The sequence below is a fragment of the Streptopelia decaocto genome, assembly GCF_964273445.1.
Source record: "Streptopelia decaocto genome assembly, chromosome: 11".
In the NCBI taxonomy this organism is placed as follows: Eukaryota; Metazoa; Chordata; class Aves; order Columbiformes; family Columbidae; genus Streptopelia; species Streptopelia decaocto.
The window spans coordinates 21,047,976-21,054,445 of record NC_138666.1 but is presented as its reverse complement, the minus strand read 5'-3'; positions in this window follow the sequence as shown (position 1 = coordinate 21,054,445).

Here is a 6,470-nt window from a genome sequence, read left to right as displayed (position 1 = left end):
TTCAACTTTTCATCCTCTTCTTCCCAAGTAAGTAATATCACATATTATACCATCATAGCTTGCAACTATTTTTCCTGTTTCATCAATTTTCTTTCCTTGCAAAGTCAAGTTTGATCTTTGATCCAGTTTCTACCTAGAACACTGTGTTTCCATGTGCCTCCCGGAAAACTAAACTCACCAGCTCCCTGGTCGAGAACAATTTTTGCTGAGCCACTAAGCTCCTTCTCAGACTTCAAATAGCTCATCTCTTTGCAGATTCAGAACAGAACTGATTTTTATAGCTGCTCAAAGCCAAATTCTTCCTTTGGCTCAGAGTCAGGTTTCTTCTGCCTTTTTATTCCAATAGCCCTGGATGAGCCTGAGCAGCTTTTTGGGTACAGTAATTCTTATAAGGTGGCACTTGTGATGTATGTCCTTACTGCAGAGTCCATCTGGCAGGACTCTTCTCTTAATAAATACACCGAGAGCTATCTTTATTGTCTCCCTCTGATAATAGCTATCCCTATTTGTTTGTATCATGTTGTATCTACCTCAGACATATTCTGGAGCAAGCCGAGAAGCTATAAAATTACTGCAGCACTTACACTCGTACCAGCTGCTGAGAGGACACACAGGGATAACATTACGTGTTGGGACTATTTTTCACACAAGGAAGGCTTGTTCCGGCCACAGAGCACCCTCACTAATTTCAGTACAGCACGCCCAAAGCGCTGGCGTTTCTGCTACCAGCACAGACTAAACGAGATTCCTGCAGCTGGGCAAGCGGGGCTTTGCGAAGGCAGGTGCCACTGCGGCAGCCACCTTTAACTGCACTTTGGTTTCTGCATCACGCACCCTACATAATAGCGCTCCAGCATCTGGTGTGGATATCCTTCTGTGGGGGAATATGCTTTAAAACCACATACAGTGAAATAGCTTAGGGACAAGCCACATTAACATAGTATTAGAAATGCTGCTTTTCAAGTAACCAAACTTGGTGTCTTACTTGCATGTAACGATTGCAATCTCCAAGACAATCAGTTTAGCATTTCTTGATCGCAAGCATCAGTGTTTTAAGTATACATTGTTATAACACGTCAGGAAGAGGAAATCCCATGTATCAAGATTTCTGGTAGCATAAAAATAGCAATACAGGCAGTCTTAGCTATTGCAAATCAAATTCCATCTGTTTCTTCTCCTGATCTCAGTATTAATTTCAGGTCCTAAAACTGAGCGAGTTCACACTTGGAAAGGGGGTGGTGATGGGAAGTTCGTTGGTTGTTTTAATCTATTTAAACCAGCATGGTTGCAATACATTGCTCAGATAAGATCTTGTGAGAAATATTAATCTAAATGTGGTAAATCAAAGAGGTTACAAAGCAAGTCAGTTAAAAACTTTATCCCGTGCTACTCTTGTCCTGTGGGTGGCTGAAGCTGCCACAGTTTCATGACGCGGGTTTGACCAGCATCCGTGAAAACAGTTCAGATGATGCTCTCATGATATGTACATACAGAACCACATCCTTTGACACCAATTACCAAATGCAAAATAAATGGGAAGGAGCACAAAGATTAATGTTTATCTTCACAGATGCTGGTTTTATTTTCCCATGTTCTGAGCAGAGAAAAGGCTTCATGAAGCACATCAAGATGCCACAAAAGTTTTGTAGTCACTAAGAAGAAAGCTATAGCCTAATGTTTCCTACAGCTGAAAGCCAATGGTGCCATAACGAAAGTAGCTACCTTACAGGATGAACACAAACTAATGCTACACTGACACCATCAACAACTCTCATCAATGACTTTTTATACAAATACCAAAGTTGTTGTGGGTTCTGGCTCAATATTCTACTTCCACAGAACTAATTTCTGCAGTCTGTTGGCAAAAACGATGGAGGAAGCAGCTGCAGAAAAGTTGCAATAAAGTTATCTATTCATTTAAATTATGCTTATTTTAAAATACTAGTAGTATTTGCAAGTGGTAATGCCCAAATAGTGAAGTAAATCAAACATAGCATCTGGTGTCCCTGTTTTCTGTTTGCCTATACATTAGTCCTACAAAGGTATTGGTATCCACCTGAATGCTTTTGATTCAAGAAAGGTGACAGTTCTTGCCACAAGGTGGCAGGAGCTTCCCAATTAAAATCATACCTAATGTGTGATCTAATGGCAGATGGCTAATTGTCAGGACTGTAGGCCGCTTGTGTGAACCAGGGTGCAAACCAGCCTGCTTCAGACGGGTGTTGTGGGAGGATCCGTTTGGTGGTTGGTTTTGTGTGTTTGGTTTTTGGGGGTTTGTTTGTTTGTGGGTTTTATTTTTGTTCCCCCCCAAGCAAGAAAATAATACTCTTTTTAAAAAAGCAATAGAAGAGATCACAAAAGCCTTGTGCACAGCAGAAGCTGTTGCCTACTCAGTTTAGGAATTATAACTAAAAAGGCTTCCAGGAACCGTTTATAAATAAAAAAGTACTTAGAGAAATTGTTTTCTCTCTCTGGGTTTATTCCTATATAAGTACTCTTTCCTTTTTAAAAGAGAATCCTCAAAACTCTATTTCTGCCACTTTATACTCCAATTTTTCAGAAACTGGACAAGTGATCTCACCCAACCAGCTAGGTCAAGTCAAGTTGACACACACACAGGAAAAATAGGTTTGTGAACTGGCCTTACACTAGTCTATCACCATGGGAAGCTGACTAAGTGCTTTCATGCTGTCGTGAATGTCAGAATGAATTGTTTTTCAAATCAGAAAGGACCAAATTCATAAACTGCAGTGAAGCTGTAATATCTTCTCACCTTTCTTCATCAGAACACCCGCAAGTCTCATATTTAACAAGGGGAGCAGTGCCTCTCCAGTGATGCTCTGCTTCTAGCTTTCACAACACAGCTATGTCTCCTCAGACTCTGCACTGAGATTCGATTACCCTTGCATAGAGTGTTTACAAATATATCACATATGAGGACCCAAATCAAGACACCTTGTTCTTCTGTGTAAGGCCAGAATGTGAGACATGACTCACATCACTTCGACCATGCTCAGTTCACGGAAGAGCTGTGCACAAAACCACAGGAGCACACAGGAAGAGATATGCTGTCTTGAATCTGACAACACAAGCCAAAACACGTTCCTTATTTTCTACAGAATAAGCAACCAGTATCAACAAGCATCTTGTTTTGAGGTTTATTATGGTTTTGGCATCTTCTTGTCCTAGTTTTATATATACCTGCCAACACTGTACACCCAAGAATCTTCTCTCTCTGTAGCTTTATTCCAACATAACCTCTATTAGAGCCAAGATCATAATTTGTTACTCAGTCATAAACTGATAACAAGCTTTGTGAAACACTTTTACCTGCCTTATCAAAAATCAAACTGCAGAAGAAAGTCTGCAAGCAAAGTGTGGATACAATACTTTTGGCTGTTCAAAAGGAGTTGTTTTATTTTTATTATAAATTCTAGGTAAGACAAAAGCAATTTGTAGGGTATTTATAATCAGCAACAGCTGTCATGCATCTGCCTGTCCAGTAAGGAAGACATGAAGAAGTCATGCAGAGGATTTACCCCCCCACTGAGGAGTGTGTAAACTGCTGTGTGCTTAACCAGACCTGCCCGTGACCCAAGTCAGTTTAGGAGAGAGAGGGGGGTCACCCGTTCTCAATGTACTCCTTCAAAAGAGGCTGCCAAAGCGCCTAAAGCAAAGTCAATGTCATCACACACTTCAGTTTACATAAAGAGAGCCCAATATTTCCACACTGCTGCTTTTATCCATATGTGCAACCATGATACCTCTTACATAGAGAAAATAACTGCCTAAATTCTGCCTGAGTTGCCATTGCTTTCAAGAGCGGAACTGATGGGACTCAGAGCATTGACTAAGTATGTAGCTAAAGCTGAAAAACTTTCACTGAACTGCTAATCTCATTTCTCGGCAGTCTAATTCATCAGCATGGCCAAAGATCTCTGTGGATATTTTGAGAATATTCTCAAGTACTGGGGAAGTATTGTTACTGATTCTTTACCCAAAGGAAAGGGTTTCACTCAAAGGTTTACAGCTGACAAATCAAAGATAGCTGAACAGTTCAACAGTTCGACTTCAGTCTTCAAGTCAGTTATTCAGTTGTTCAGTAGGGCTGAGTTGTACCTCACTTTGAAGAGATTCCCACTGCAGTTCACAGAAAAGCGTGCTCAGGAGCTCCTGTCACGTCCATACAGTTAACCCAGATCATCTCAAAGAAAGTCAAATGAAGAATCAGACCTTGCATTACTGGGTCACTCATTGTGGGAGCAGGAAGATTTCAAACACAGGTTAAAACGGATTTTAACAAATTACCCTTTATATTACCTAGAGCTACTGCAATGTAGAGAGAAGGACGCAAGTTATTTATGTTATTCATTGACAGTTTTATATTACATGATTGTTTGTATATAACACCATGCTTAACTAAAAACAGTCTCCCATGTAACCTTACAGAGTATCTAATTACAAAAGACTGAATCAGTTTTGGCATATTACAACCTTTCCTGACCTAAGCATGTACTGCATACCAAATCTATAAAACAGTGCAAGTTTCACACCACTTACTTTCTCCTCCTAGCGAAGAAGTTAGAATAAGCTGAAGACAGCATTAAGTTGAACTGTAAAAAAGCATTTTGAACATTGAACGTTCAAGTCACAGAAGACAGGGAGCGAAAGACATTCTGCTTTAAAAAAAAATAGACTGTTTTTTTTGTAAGGCAGATAAGCTATTTTAGCAGAGCATATGAAGAATGTAGGAGCTATTGAGACTCTTGAGCCTTTTACCAGAATGTATATTTAAGTTTCCTTCTTTAGCAGTCTGTAAGTTCTGGTATTGAGAAAGAAAGTCTTTGCCTTGGCATACAATACAAAGAAACCCTCAAGAGATAAAAGTGCTTGGCAAAGAGATTATTATCAGTTGTTTTAGTAACAATATGGTAGAGTGCTCAGAGGAAGGTTGGACGAAATGTTTCTGCTCCCTTGATCTACATTAGGTTGAAGTGATCTGTTTATTACCAACATAATTTTCTACCTTGGAGACTGACTTTGCAAGTCATTACAAAACAGCTCATCAAGGATGAGAAATGCAGATCTCTGCTTTGCTTTGAAGCTTTCTGCAGATGCACTCTTAAAGACAACTGTTTGAACGTGAGCCGCCTATGTCTGTGGCTTAGGTGATGCCAAATTATGTTACACTGAAGCTGTAATTCTTTAGAAGTTGTGGGGTTTTTTTGTTTTTATTATTTAATTCTATCTGTTCTATAAGCTTCTAAATAAATACCTTAGCTTTTTCTTATACGTCCAAGATTTTTTTATAACATTGGATTTGTCCCTGCACCGCTACAGGTAACTATTTTCATATAGTTTACATTACTCAGGAAATAAGCTGGTTTGTTATAGAATGAAATATAACATGAAGTTCTGCCAGACCAGGACATTTCCAGAGTTCAGTTTATCATATTTTAGATTACGTGTTTGCTAGGAAGCTGATTTGGAGAGTGGCTGCGGTACGAGCCACAAGCAGCGAGAACAATTCTCAGTCTCAGCTCAGAGGTGCACTTCTGATGCAAATTTGGGCAGATACACCCTTACGATCTTCCTGTCCTTGACGGGGGTGGAACGCACAGAACACTTTTGCTTGGTTTGTCACAATTTCAGTGTTTACATTTAAGAATATGCTTTGTTTTGCCATTGTTACATGGCTGTATACTCCACAAGCTCTTACCGCAGCCAACACTTAAGCAATACAAACAAGCTGTTCTATGCGAGAAGCTGTCCTGTGTGCATAAATCACTGTTTGCAGGCAGTGTTTGCCTAAACTTTGTTTCTCTCCTTATTGCCTGTAGAGTTCACAGAATCCCTTAGGAAATATGAGGAAACAGATGATTAAAACGAAGTTACTTAGTGCTTTCTAAAACATATGTATTGTTTCTATAAGTAAACATCAAAACCAAAATAACTAAGCCATTAATCCTTAATAAAACTCCTCTTTTTTAAATCCATATTTCTGTTCCATGGACCTTCCCTTTTTTCCAGTACAGTTGCTCTTGGCACTACTGGGTCGAGCCCAGAACTTCTTTAAAGCTGGATCAACAAAATTCATGAATATTCAGGTACTAAGGAATGTGGGTAGAAATCCGACATGTGGCAGGACCTGCCTGCTGAATCTAAGCTTTTCCCAGTTTTTTGTCCTGGAAACACAGCTATCCAGATTGCTTTATGCTCTAATGTGAGCACAATAATTACTATGAAACAAAAGAATTCTGCTCTGTCGATAAATAAAACGTATTATAGCCTCTTTCCTCCTCATGCGGCCAGCTCCAACGCTGCTGCTCACAGAACTGCACACACTCAGCAGCTGCTGCTCGACCCTCCCCTTCGGATGAGAGCTTGTGTTTGCTCCACTGTTCCCCTCCTGGCGAGCAGGAATGCGTGGGGACAGGGCTGATCAGGGGTTATTTTCTGAAGGGCTCAGG